The sequence below is a fragment of the Maniola jurtina genome, chromosome 18 (genome assembly GCF_905333055.1).
Source record: "Maniola jurtina chromosome 18, ilManJurt1.1, whole genome shotgun sequence".
NCBI lineage: Eukaryota > Metazoa > Arthropoda > Insecta > Lepidoptera > Nymphalidae > Maniola > Maniola jurtina.
The window spans coordinates 3132613-3145466 of record NC_060046.1 but is presented as its reverse complement, the minus strand read 5'-3'; the positions used below and the strand labels follow the sequence as shown (position 1 = coordinate 3145466).

The 12854-nt window shown below is 37.4% G+C and overlaps 1 long non-coding RNA gene across 1 annotated transcript; it reads right to left on the bottom strand.

The window, feature by feature from the left end:
* Positions 1-206: 206 nt before the first annotated feature.
* On the bottom strand, positions 207-5020 carry LOC123874481. The gene is made up of 3 exons (XR_006797932.1): positions 5002-5020; positions 4212-4217; positions 207-331 (listed from the first exon to the last, which is right to left on the bottom strand). It is a non-coding gene; the product is annotated as an uncharacterized LOC123874481 (long non-coding RNA).
* Positions 5021-12854: the final 7834 nt, after the last annotated feature.

Here is a 12854-nt window from a genome sequence, read left to right as displayed (position 1 = left end):
ACAAAATCTTTATCTCAAAAATTATTTTTCGAAACTTATTTTTCCGTCTCTTGGTATATTTTAATGTTATAAGTAAGTACATTTATATTCATAAACTAAATTTTTCTCTTCTTTCATTTGACATCCCACTCGATACAATAGAAAAAAAATCTTTTTTGGCCATCTGCACTTTTTTACATCCGTTAGGTCAATTTTTTCCTTATAAAATATACCTAGCCTATATTACCCGGACCTTTACAACGAATCAATTGACACCTCATTCATCAAAATCGGCCGAGTAGTTTAAGCGCTACATTGGAACACATAGAATATGGACACATACATACATATACTGCTAAAATCATTACTCTTCCTTTCGGCTTTGCCGTAGTCGGGTAAAAAAATAGCCTCTCTTATGAATTGCACCACACATTTCTCCTCCCAGCGGACAGGTCCGGCGCTACCAACTGCAGGCGGTTAATTAAATTCGGTCCAACGTCCGACCACTACATAAAACTATGCCGAATGGACCAGTTTAATAATATTATTACTTATTATTAACTTGAGGTTAACTTCATGTTCTTAGATGTAAACTTTGTAATAATTTCACTCGCTGGGGCTATCAAGCTTGTAATTAGGTATACAGTTAGAAACTTGGTCTTTTAGATATTTGTACATCATTATCAATCCATCGTAGCTCACTAAGTATTTAGCATGGGTCTCCTCAGATTGGCAGACTTCACTCACCTTTGAGAACATTATGGAGAACTCAGGCATGTAGGTTCCCTCACGATGTTTTCCTTCACGGTTAAAATACGTTTTATTTAATTGCTTGAAATGCATACAACTCCGAAAGTTAGAGGTGCGTGTGTTTGAATCCCGACCCTTCGTAGAAGAGGCTCACGTATTAACCACTAGGTCTTTCACAGTTATCACCGCTTTTACTATAGAATAGCTACTGTAAGCTTAAGTGGCAATAGGCAGGTCATATCTGACGCAGAACCGACGGCCGAAGAGGCAGACGTGTTCTGGAGTGGAGACCACGTACCGGTAAGTTAAGTGTAGATTGTAGAATGACCTCCAGTCGCTGGAGTGACGACCCGAAGAAGGTGGTGGGGAGCAGGGGGATGAGGAAGGCTGTGTTTGGTGGCGCGCTCATGAAAAGGCCTATGTCCAGCAGTGGAACCATACAGGCTGATGGATTGGATTGGATTACTACAGCACAGCCGTGTGCGTGCACGGCGTAGTCCTACCTTAAAATGGCGATCAATTCGCACTATCAATTCTGACATCTAGTCAACAAAACCACCCTTAATTGCATTCCGTACGAGTGTGGAAATCAAATTGGTATGCGATGTAATGGCCGATTTACACATGCCAATTTAATCACGATTATGAATTGTAACAATTGCAAAAGTTGCTTAAAAAAAGATTTATATGATTTTCTAAACAAAGGCGAATGGTAAAATTACACCAAAGCTAACTTTATCACGCTTAAAAAGCTATCTTGCTTTTTGTTTTTTACTCAGGTTTTTGTTTGTGCAATTAGGAAATAATATTTTCTAGGATCTCATATTTAAATTACTAGTAACTATAGAACTCAATAGGTATAATACAACTAGCTGACCTGTATCAGTTTCGCTTAGGTGGAATTTTTAAAAGGTTTTAGTTTACTAAGTATAAGTAATAGTGTGAGAAGAATAAATGATGAAAACTTTAAATATTCTCAAGCAAAAATGTTTCTCTTTTTTATTTTGATTTAATTTATATGCGAAACATATTAATATGTGCCAAATGAAGATGTCTATAACCTGACTTAAATTGTACAGAATAAACGAGGAAGTTGGTTATCATAATGATAATAAGAATGAGACTAAATGAGTGTGACTGCTTTATTTATTAAGCATAATCCGGTATCTTTAACATAAACCCGCACGACCCGAGTCGGCCCGTGTAAATCCTCCTTAATACGGACGACATCAGCATGTCACTTTTTGCGGCTTGCGGCCTACACGCGGCGTTCACTGATTGACGATTGTTGTGGCAAAAATCGTTAAATTCCTTTCAAATGGCTTTTTACTACGTCATCATCATCACGGTCAACTTATTGCCGGCTCACTACATAGAAGAGTTATCTCAGAGAGTATATCTCAGAGAGTATATCTCAGAGAGTATATCTCAGAGAGTATATCTCAGAGAGTATATCTCAAGAGTATATCTCAGAGAGTAGAGTTATATCATAGAGTGTGTGACTTATCTCAGAGTGAGAAGGAGTTGGCCACAGTCAACCACGCTGGTAGATTACGCACACCTTTGAGAACATTATGAAAAACTCTCAGGCATCACGATTTCCTTCACCGGAACTCGGACTCGGAAAAGTTAGAGGTGCGAGCTCGAGATCGAACCTCTGATCTTGGATTAGGAGTCGGACGTCCTAACCACTAGGCTATCACGGTTTTCGTTTAACTTTTTACTGTCCATTACTCAAACATAATCGCCAAGAGTTTTCATTTGAGGAGTCAACCAGAAATGTATCATTTTGCCTGCAAGTTAAAATCAATGATCACGGAATTCGGTGACTTTCTTCTATTGATAAAATTGACAATAAGTAGAGCGATCCTTATTTTAAATTGGGTTGAATCGTGTTCATGTCCGATTTAAAGACATTATGAACAGATGGACTGACAGACATTGAGATTTTTTAAAGCAAAAGAAAATGGATAAAATTTGAAACGAATCGCTGGAGCATCGCTTAACACGCAAGGACGGATAAGAAAATTTAACAATGGAAAATTCTTGGTGTCTTTTTTTGTATGGTACAAAGAAAATTTTATTTCAATTCAGAGACGGAGAGCTTTGAATATGATTTAAGATGGTTAAAAGAATTTAAGTTGGTCAATGTTCGTGTGAAATGAATAATTTCTTTAGGCAAGTACTTACCTAATTTATTTTTTATTGAGAGTTGAGATCGGTAGCCGCTATTATTTTATTTTACACTTATTCCCGCGACTTTGTCTGTGTGGACTACACCAATTCCAACCCCCTATTTTACCCTCTTAGGAATTGAATTTTTAAAAATCCTTCCTTATCCTTACGTGATAATAGGTGTCTGTATGCCAAGCCTCGATAGGTCAACGGTTGAGGAACGGACTGAACTCCGAAAGATCGGCGGTTCAAACCATTTGCGTTGCACTATTGTCGCACCCACTCCTGGCACAAGCTTTACGCTTAATTGGAGGGGAAAGAGGAGTATTAGTCATGATTAGCATGGCTAATATTCTTTACAAAAAAAAACAGCCAGTAGTGTAAACTGTGCGTTGATAGATCAATTAGTCAGTAAGTCAGTCAGCTTTTCCTTTAATCACACTAATCACACTATAATATTATAAAGCCGAAAGTTTGTATGTGTGTGTGTGTGTGTGTGTATGTGTGTGTATGTGTGTGTATGTTTGTTACTCCTTCACGCAAAATTTATTAGACGGATTTGGCTGAAATTTGGAATGGAGATAGATAATATCCTGGATTAGCACAAAGGCTACTTTTTATCCCGGAAAATCAAAGAGTTTCCACGGGATTTCGAAAAACCTAAATCCACGCGGGCGCAGCCGCGGGCATCGGCTAGTATATTATATAGAATGCTGATGCTTGCGACTTCATTCACGTGGATTTAAGCTATACTAACTGTATTATGGCAAAACAGAACTTTTCGTACTTTATACAGAAAAACAAGAGCCATATCTCCATTCCAAATTAGTACTAACCGTCCCAGGATATCGCTAATAGAATCTCAAGTAATAAATTTACGAAACACAAAAATAGTGCTCCTCCGGTCACGTCCAACTAATAAACATCTCCTAACTGCTTCACGGACTCTCCTAATGCTTTAAATCACCGCTTAGCGTCCCGAACAGTTTAGAGCGAATTCCTTACAAGCCTTACGCCTCCCAGGCGTAGTGGTGAATGCTGTGGCCTTATTAATGGGAGATCCAGAGTTCGATTCCCGGCAGGATATAGGTTTCATAATTCCTTTTGCTCTGGTCTGGTCTGGTATGAGGATTACTACTCTACTGGAAAACCGTGCCACAAAGGGATTTAGCGTTCCAGTACGATAGAAACCAAAGGGGTATAGGTTTAATAGAAACTGCCATACCGCTACCAGATTAGCCCGCTTCCATCTTAGACTGCGTCATCACTTACCACCAGGTGACACCTGGTTACAGTCAAGGGCTAACTTATATCTTGGTGGCTGGCTTTTCCTGCATGTTTAGCAGTGCGAAGGCGGGCGGTGCATGCGAATGCTGCATGTTACACCATCCAGATCTGGTTTAGCGGATTATAGTAAATTAAGATTTTGGTTCCTTGCAAGAACCTGGCAGTCAAGGCACGGCGTCGCCCGCAGGTCTGGGCATTGAGCGCGCCCGTAGACATGCCGAACACGAACGCTATTAGCTAATGCAATAAAAATGTTTCTCCAATACGAACCGCTGCCAATGTTACGAAAATTCTATATTACAAAAAGACAGCCAAGTGCGAGTCAGACTCGTTCACCAAGGGTTCCGAACTTGTGCTATAAGACCTACCTTACTGCCTTTCATGATTCTAGGTCAACGGGAAGTACAACAACAAATAACTACAGTACGTTAAGGAAAGATAGATGGACAAACGGACGGACGGACAGGATTTAGGAATGTTTTGATCTTGACAAATAACAACGTTGCTCTTTTGGAGGCAAAGATTTAAAATGCATACCAAAATAAAAAAAACAGCAAAAAAAGATTAGATCCATTAAGCTCTAGATAGGACCTATAATAATAATTTTGTACTAGCGATGCGCATGATTGCTACTTTTAAATCATTTTCATTTGGTGAAATTATTGTTTCTTCGCAGTGATTTCACAGGCGATTTTTCGGAAAGTGATTTTTTATTTTCGCACTTTGTAAGTGCGTCGTTAGCCACATTAATTTAAGTAAAAATTGAGTGTGAAATAATTTAGGTGGAACACATAGAATGTGGATACAAACATACATACATACATAGACTGCTAAAATCATAACCCTTCCTTTTGGCTTTGCCGTAGTCGGGTAAAAATAATAAATAGTGTCTCTGAAATGGTCCATCTCTATTGTGTACCAGTAAAATGCAAAGAATATGTGTTTGCACAAAGACCTACGGATCTGTAGCACAATCAGCCGTTTGCATTATGCATGAAACCTTCCTGAAACGACAGATGTTTGCAAAAGTTACGGGAAATTGTTAAGAGGGCTCTCTCCGTCACTCGTTTCATACAATCGTAGTTCCAATTTCATTTGAATATTAAGCAACCAAAGTCCATGAAATTTTGCAGACATATTCTAGAAACTAATATCTATGTCTGTGGTATTCCAGATTTCTGTTAAAATATTCGGTTTCAAAGTTACGCGGTCTTAAAAATTTTCATACAAATCTTTGAGCCCCTGTAATTTTAAAACTACATATTTTTAGAAAAATCTAAAACACCACAGACACAGATATTAGTTTCTAGAATATGTCTGCAAAATTTCATGGACTTTGGTTGCTTAATATTCAAATGAAATTGGAACTACAATTGTATGAAACGAGTGACGGAGAGAGCCCTGTTAATATTTTTGTGACTTACTTGATATGTAAGGCTTACGAAGTATTTAGAAGTTTATATGAAAATTTGAAAGTAACAAAATTAACTTGTAAACATGCTTCAACTTGTGAGACCATTCCCATACTTGGAAACTAGAGAAAATTTATGAAAGAAAATAAAACTTTTGCATACTTACCTACTTAGTCATGAATATGGGGTAAAATTGTGTAATATTTTATTACAATCTGGAACTTTTATTTCGTTCTGTTCAACATAAATATACGAAATTCGTCGTCAACGAGAGGTATTGTACCTAAGAGATAAGTTTTACAATAGGTAGGTATTTAGGTACAATTTGCTTCGGTATTACTTATAATACATCTTTTTTACTGTAAGTATATCTGTCGCAGGTATATTGTCAAAGCCGTGATATTACAATCTCACTAGTGATATTATAATGAAACGGTAGATTGTCAATCGACTTCATTTCTTGAAATTTAACGTTCTGATTTTAACAGGGCTCTCTCCGTCACTCGTTTCCACTCGTTTCATACAATCCTAGTTCCGATTTCATTTGAATATTAAGCAACCAAAGTCCATGAAATTTTGCACACATATTCTAGAAACTAATATCTGTGTCTGTGGTGTTTTAGATTTTTCTAAAAATATGTAGTTTTAAAATTACAGGGGCTCAAAGATTTGTATGAAAATTTTAAGACCGCGTAACTTTGAAACCGAATATTTTAACAGAAATCTGGAAAACCACAGACATAGATATTAGTTTCTAGAATATGTCTGCAAAATTTCATGGACTTAGGTTGCTTAGTATTCAAATGAAATTGGAACTACGATTGTATGAAACGAGTGGAAACGAGTGACGGAGAGAGCCCTCTTAAGAATAAGAATATTGACCATGTTAATAATGATTAATATTCCCCTTTCCCCTCTAATTAAGCGTAAAGCTTGTGCCTGGAGTAGGTACGACAATATTGCAACGGGTGGGGTTTGAATCACTTTTTGGAATTAAGTGAGGCTATAAATGTCGCCATGTGCAAAGGCCCTAAATGCCATTAGATTCATTGGAGCCGTCAAATAAAGGAGGAATAAACATGGAACGTGATCGCTTTCGTGATTAGATGCGTAATTAATTTTACCCATTGATTCACGTTGATTGATTCGCTTTGATGACATGTCGGATCTGTCGTGTGTTTTGCTATTTTGGACGATTTGCTTTTGCTGGATAACACGCGGACGAAGTCGTGGATCATCTCCTCTCCCACTTCCTACTGTTACAAAGAAATTTCATGTAACAATCTCACGAGTAACAACTAGTGTGCTGTAACCATGATCAAACTCATAAAAGCACTAAGTAAGTACTTATGTTCCTTGCGTAAAACGGTCAAATACACGCTGTATCCGATAAAATACGAACAATTCGCAATAAACTATGTCCTAGCGACGTTAAGCGGTGGTTTAAACCATGTGCATGTGGTGGTTAGAAGATGCTTATTTGTCATAATCTAAATCCTACTAATATTATAAATGTGAAAGTGTGGATGTTTGGATGTTTGTTACTCAATCACGCAAAAACTACTGGACGGATTTGGCTGAAATTTGCAATGGAGATAGATTATACCCTGGATTAACATATAGACTACTTTTTATCCTGAAAAATCAAAGGGTTCCCGCGGGATTTTGAAAAATGTAAATCCATGCGGACGAAGTCGCGGACATCAGCTAGTATTGTATAAAAGGAAAAGTGATTGACTGACTGATTGATCTATCAACGCACAGCTCAAACTACTGGATGGCTCGGGCGAGGCATGCGGATAGCTATTATGACGTAGAGATCCGCTAAGAAAGTATTTTTGAAAATTTAACCTCCATGGAAGTAAATAGGGGTTTGAAACAATTTTGTAGTCCACGCGGATGAAATCACGGACATAAGCCAGTAAACTCCATAAAATCACTATATTTCGTGAGTAAAACGGTCAATTATACACGCGGTATCAGATAAAATGCGAACAATTCGCACTAAACTGTCTCCGGGCGACGTTAAGCGGTGGTTTAAAGCATTAAGAGCAGTTAGGAGATGTTTATTTGTTGTACGTGACTGACCCGCCACTACTTTTGTACTTCGAGAATTTATTAATCTATGCCCAGTGAGATATAGCACTAGAGCGTGTAATGTTCCGGCCCTGAACCTAATACAGAACCCTATAAATTCTTATAGGGTTCTGTATACAGAAATAGAGTTCCGTATTGGAAGGGTGCCAACGGAACTTTGTTACTAAGCCTACGATGCCTGTCTGTTCGTATGTCTGTCGAGCTGTTTATATCTATATTTATTAATTTCAACGCGTGAATGCCTACCATATCAGCTAATTGCCAGTATTAAATTTTGGGTGGAACTGTCCATTTCTGTCGTTTTCAGAATCTGTCTTTATGAGTATCTGTACTTATGAGAACAAAGGGATTAAATCAAAAATTTATATCTTGAAGGAACTTTATCTATGATATACCATTACATAAATCACATTTGTTCGTAGTTTTCGGGGCTTACGGTCCTAAATCCCTGCGAAAGTGTGAATAAATTTGTTTGAACAGATTTGAGGCGTCTCAAACTTTAGCAAGGTGGGCTGGCGGGCCCAGATTTATTCCCTTTAGTTATTTTTTATGCCGGTACTTATTTGTTTAATAAATTTTCCTGTTTCATCCTGTTTCCGTTTGGGGGAATCGTTATGAGTAAATTATGCTTTACTTTAGCGAACATCTGGCTTTTATAGGCGCTGTAAGTTTTAAGTGTTGCTTGAATATCGTTATGTCGACGCTCTGGTGTATAACTTCAAACATCATCTTCATGATCAGCCCGTCACTGATTCACTACTGAGCACGGATCTCCTCTCAGAATGAGAAGGGTTTAAGCCATAGTCTGCCACTGACCCAATGCAAATTCTAATTGAATTTCAGATTAATAGACTTCACACACCTTTGGATTATGGAGAACTCTCAGGCATGCAGATTTCCTCACGATGTTTTCCTTCACCGTAAAAACAAGTAATATTTAATTGCTTAAAAGGTAGGTACGTAACTCCGAAAAGGTAGAGGTCCGTGTTCAGAATCGAATCTGAGCTATCTATTAGGAGGCGGACGTCTTGACAACTAGGCTATCACGGCAATATAGATTAGAACAATATAAAATCCCTAATTGATCCACTTGGGTACCTATCGAACTCAGTACCTTCAACTTATAAAACCACAATGCCAGGAGAATCGTTAAGCCGAGCAAGAACATAAATTGAGCATAAATACATTATAACAGAGTAAATGATCTTGTCGCAGCAAACATACGTATTGGTTTAACACGTAATCAGCGCAAATCAATCACTAGACAAAATTAATTACCCGACTAATCGCGTATGCAATAGCTTTGTGTTTACCCGTCCTTATTTGACGGGGCAAATGAATCTAAATCCTAAAGCACTTTACACACGATAGCCGCCAGCTAGTGGCCTTCATCAGCGACTACGTTTAAAGAAAGGTGTCTCCTTGTCCAAAATTCTTCCAACAGTGCGAGTTGCCGGCGATCGCATATCGACACCTGCAATTTAAAACATTGTAACTCACTTTTTAGCGAAAATGACCTTTAAACACAGGGTTAATAAGAAAAAAATGTTCTTTTTTTTGCGCTTACCGTCGTATCTAAATTCACTCCCGTTACGATTTTAGCTAGCATAAAAACATTGTAACTGGTCGTCCACTAACGATGAAAAAAAGGTATCTTTAGTTACACACACTTGCCCGTGGTAAGTAATAATAATTTTACAAAACAATAATTGTAACATAAGATACAATTTTTTTCTCGGTAAGATTTCTTACATAAATGAAAATATTTCGTAAACTTTCATCGTAACTTGAGTTACGATGTTTTCATTCTTAAAATATAATTATAATTTCAAATAAAAAAATTGTTACCATTATTTATTCCGCCGTATATTTACGTTCCTGTTCTAATAACTAAACTTAGAATGCATGCAGTGTCAACCACATCTCCCTGCGACCCCGCACTTCTTGTTTTGATCGAGTTACAACGCGTGCATTGCCGGCGTTTTACGCATTGTTAATTAATTTGTACTGTTTTAATGTTAAAAATAGCTGTTATCATTGTACAAAAATTGGGACTGCGATATTAACAATGTGAAAGTAACCTGGAGTAAAATTATGCACATTAAATTTATCAGTAGCTTACCAAACATAATTACTTTTCAATATGATTCTTTAAGTGACACTGAGATGTCTATAATTAATATAGCTCAAGTTTCTGTTCGATCAGGTACTCGTCATAATGTAAAGGAACCTCAAAACAATGATCAAAATATTAACATTCCAAAGGCTTATAACGCGCTCTTGCCTATATCTGCTGCAAAATATAAAGGTTTAATTTTGTGCAATAGCAAAGCTATTCCAGATATCTATCATGATTATTTTATAAATTTACCTCATTTGAGCTCAAACGTACCAAATGCAAGTGAGTCTGATTAATAGGTACCTAATTGTGTCTATTTTTTGATGCATAAATTATAAAGAATAAGTTTTTTGTTGCTGTACTTAGTTCCCGTCAAACATATTTATATGTGAGTGCCAGTGAACGGAGAAGAAAGCAACAGCTCTTACTCATTGTTCTTTAACAAAATACCTTATCTTTTGTAAAAGAAACAATGAGAGAGCTTATCCACTTCCTTCACCTACCACCAGCACCCACATATTTAAACATGTTTAACAGGATCTTTACATTATATTGTTGAGGTTGATTATGACTGATTTTAATTAGTTGAATAAAAATTAGAAAGTGATTGGTTGATATCCCTAGTTCCCATGAAGATTCGAAAATGTCTGTGTTACATTCCTGTCAAACTTTATTGTAGTTGCTTGAACTGGAAGGAGAAGCAAGCAATCGCTCTGACTCAGAGTTATAAGACAAAGATAGAGCGATTATTTTCCCTCCGCTTTCACGCAAATAATTTATAAACTTGCGAGAAAGCATAGGGAAAATGATTGCTCTGTCTTTGTCTTAAAACTCTGAGTCATAGCGATTGCTTGCATGACTTGCTTCTCCTACCAGTTTACGCAACTAAAATAAAGTATGACAGGAATGTAACACAGATTAAATGTAGAAGGAATGTAGTTCTAAATTGTAAAGGCTGATTCATTAATGGTTAATTTTCAATGAAGATTTAAAATTCACAGTTTACAGTTTTTGTCTAACTTTAATGTAGCTGCGTGAAATTGGAGGGTAAAGCAAGCCATCACTCTGTCACAAAAGACAATTTTCCCCTACTTCCACGCAAAAACAATAAAGCCTAATGGCAATTGTTGTACGTCCTTAAACGCTTATTAAAATAATTGAAAATCTATGATTATTGTTACTTTACTTTGTAAAACTTACACCCTATGTAAACCTAAATGTAAAGATTGATTAACTTTAGGTTTATTTTGAAATTTTGGAACTGTAATAATAAAAACAATGCAAATTAATTCATTTTTTATTTTTATGGTAACTCCAACTATGTATTAAAATAAATATTATCCATTGTAACTCAGACTTACAATTATTTTTCTCGGTAAATTTGTTATTGCCCTACTAAATTGCACTGTATGTCTGAGTTACAACTTTATTTGGAAACCAGTTTTTAATGAAAAATCATTGTAAGTCATAAAAACATATAAAATACATAAGTAAACAACAATTTAGTCATACAGAAATGTAGATAATCCCTTTTTACTTATATTTACAAAATTGGAAGACGCTAGGACTTTTAGGAACAAAGTGAGAATATTTTGAATGTTTAAATCGCTCTCCTGAAAAGTAGTGAAAAATGAGTTACAATGTTTTAAATTGCAGGTGTCGATATGAATCCGAGAGATGGTCGCTAACTATGGGCCTTTTAAGAAAGCTCAGTCATTCAGCGGGTGATGATGGAGCTACATAATATGTGATCAAATCAGAAACGAGGGCGTCTGTTGGAGAAGCATAGTAACCACCGACACAGTTCAGCCGGTTGTGAAGCTGAAGTGGCCAATGAGCAGGACACATATTGCAAGAAACCGATACAAGTCAGGATCCCAATTCCCAAGATGCTGGAATGGCAACCTCGCACTGGGAAGCGCAGTAAGAAGCGCAATAGCCCCCCCCCCCCCCCCCCCGCCCTATTGTTTACCCACCTACAGCTCCAGGGCAGTCCAGGGCGAATCGTGCAAAGTGCTATTTCCTACCCCGCCCCTGACATTAATAACCTGCAAATAGGTAATCGAACGAAAACTTTCCGCGCACGTTTTTCATTAAATCTCCGGGCGGCCATTTTGCTAAATTTTCTCCAACGGAAATAAGCATGAACAAGACGAAAATAGATTTGTAACTTAAAGACTACTATTACCAGACCTCTTCTCATTCTGGGAGGAGACCCGTGCTCAATAGTGGACAGACAGACAGACAGACAACAAAATGATCTTATAAGGGCTCCGTTTCCCTTTTGAGGTACAGAACCATTCTAAAGCTATGTAATTTCAAATGAATCTAAACTAACTAAAAGTTTCCCACTCCCACTCTCTGTCGATGTCTGTAGTGTCTTTTGGTAGGTAGGATTTTATACCAAATCCTACCATGAACCACCTACCACACTCCATCCGTAACCAGCCGCAAAGCATCCCATGTGTTCCGGTTTCGAGTTGGAGAACCAGTTCCCCTGGGAGGAAGAAAGGGGGGGGGGGGGCATCCCCATCCCCCGGGATGGTGTAATACCTGTGACTATCGGATCCTTTACCCTGGAGACCACCGTTGCTGCAGCATTTGGCAAATTCTTGAAAAGCCGACATCGCATTTTCGGTTCCTCTGGTGCTGCAAATGTTCATGGGCGACGGTTATCACTTAACATCAGGTGACCTGTTTGCTCGTTTGCTCGCTATTTTATATAAAAAAATTGTGCGCTGATATTATTTAAGACTTGTCCGTATCCAAGATAGGAAGCTGATTTCAACAATCTTTCAAAGAACCGCTCTGCATCCTTGGATTAAGTATTTGTGTCCTCTTTTATAGATCCTATTTCGAATATCAGCGCTGGATAACAAAAGCCTTGTTATTCGTCTATTGAGAATGTCAAGAGGATACCAGAGTCTTTAATAAGCTGTTATTATAGACGAGACGTCCTTCTGTATCATTAGTAGTCTAGGTACCTACTTAAACTTGTAGACGCTTGTTTAAAAAAATAAAAACAAAGAATTTAA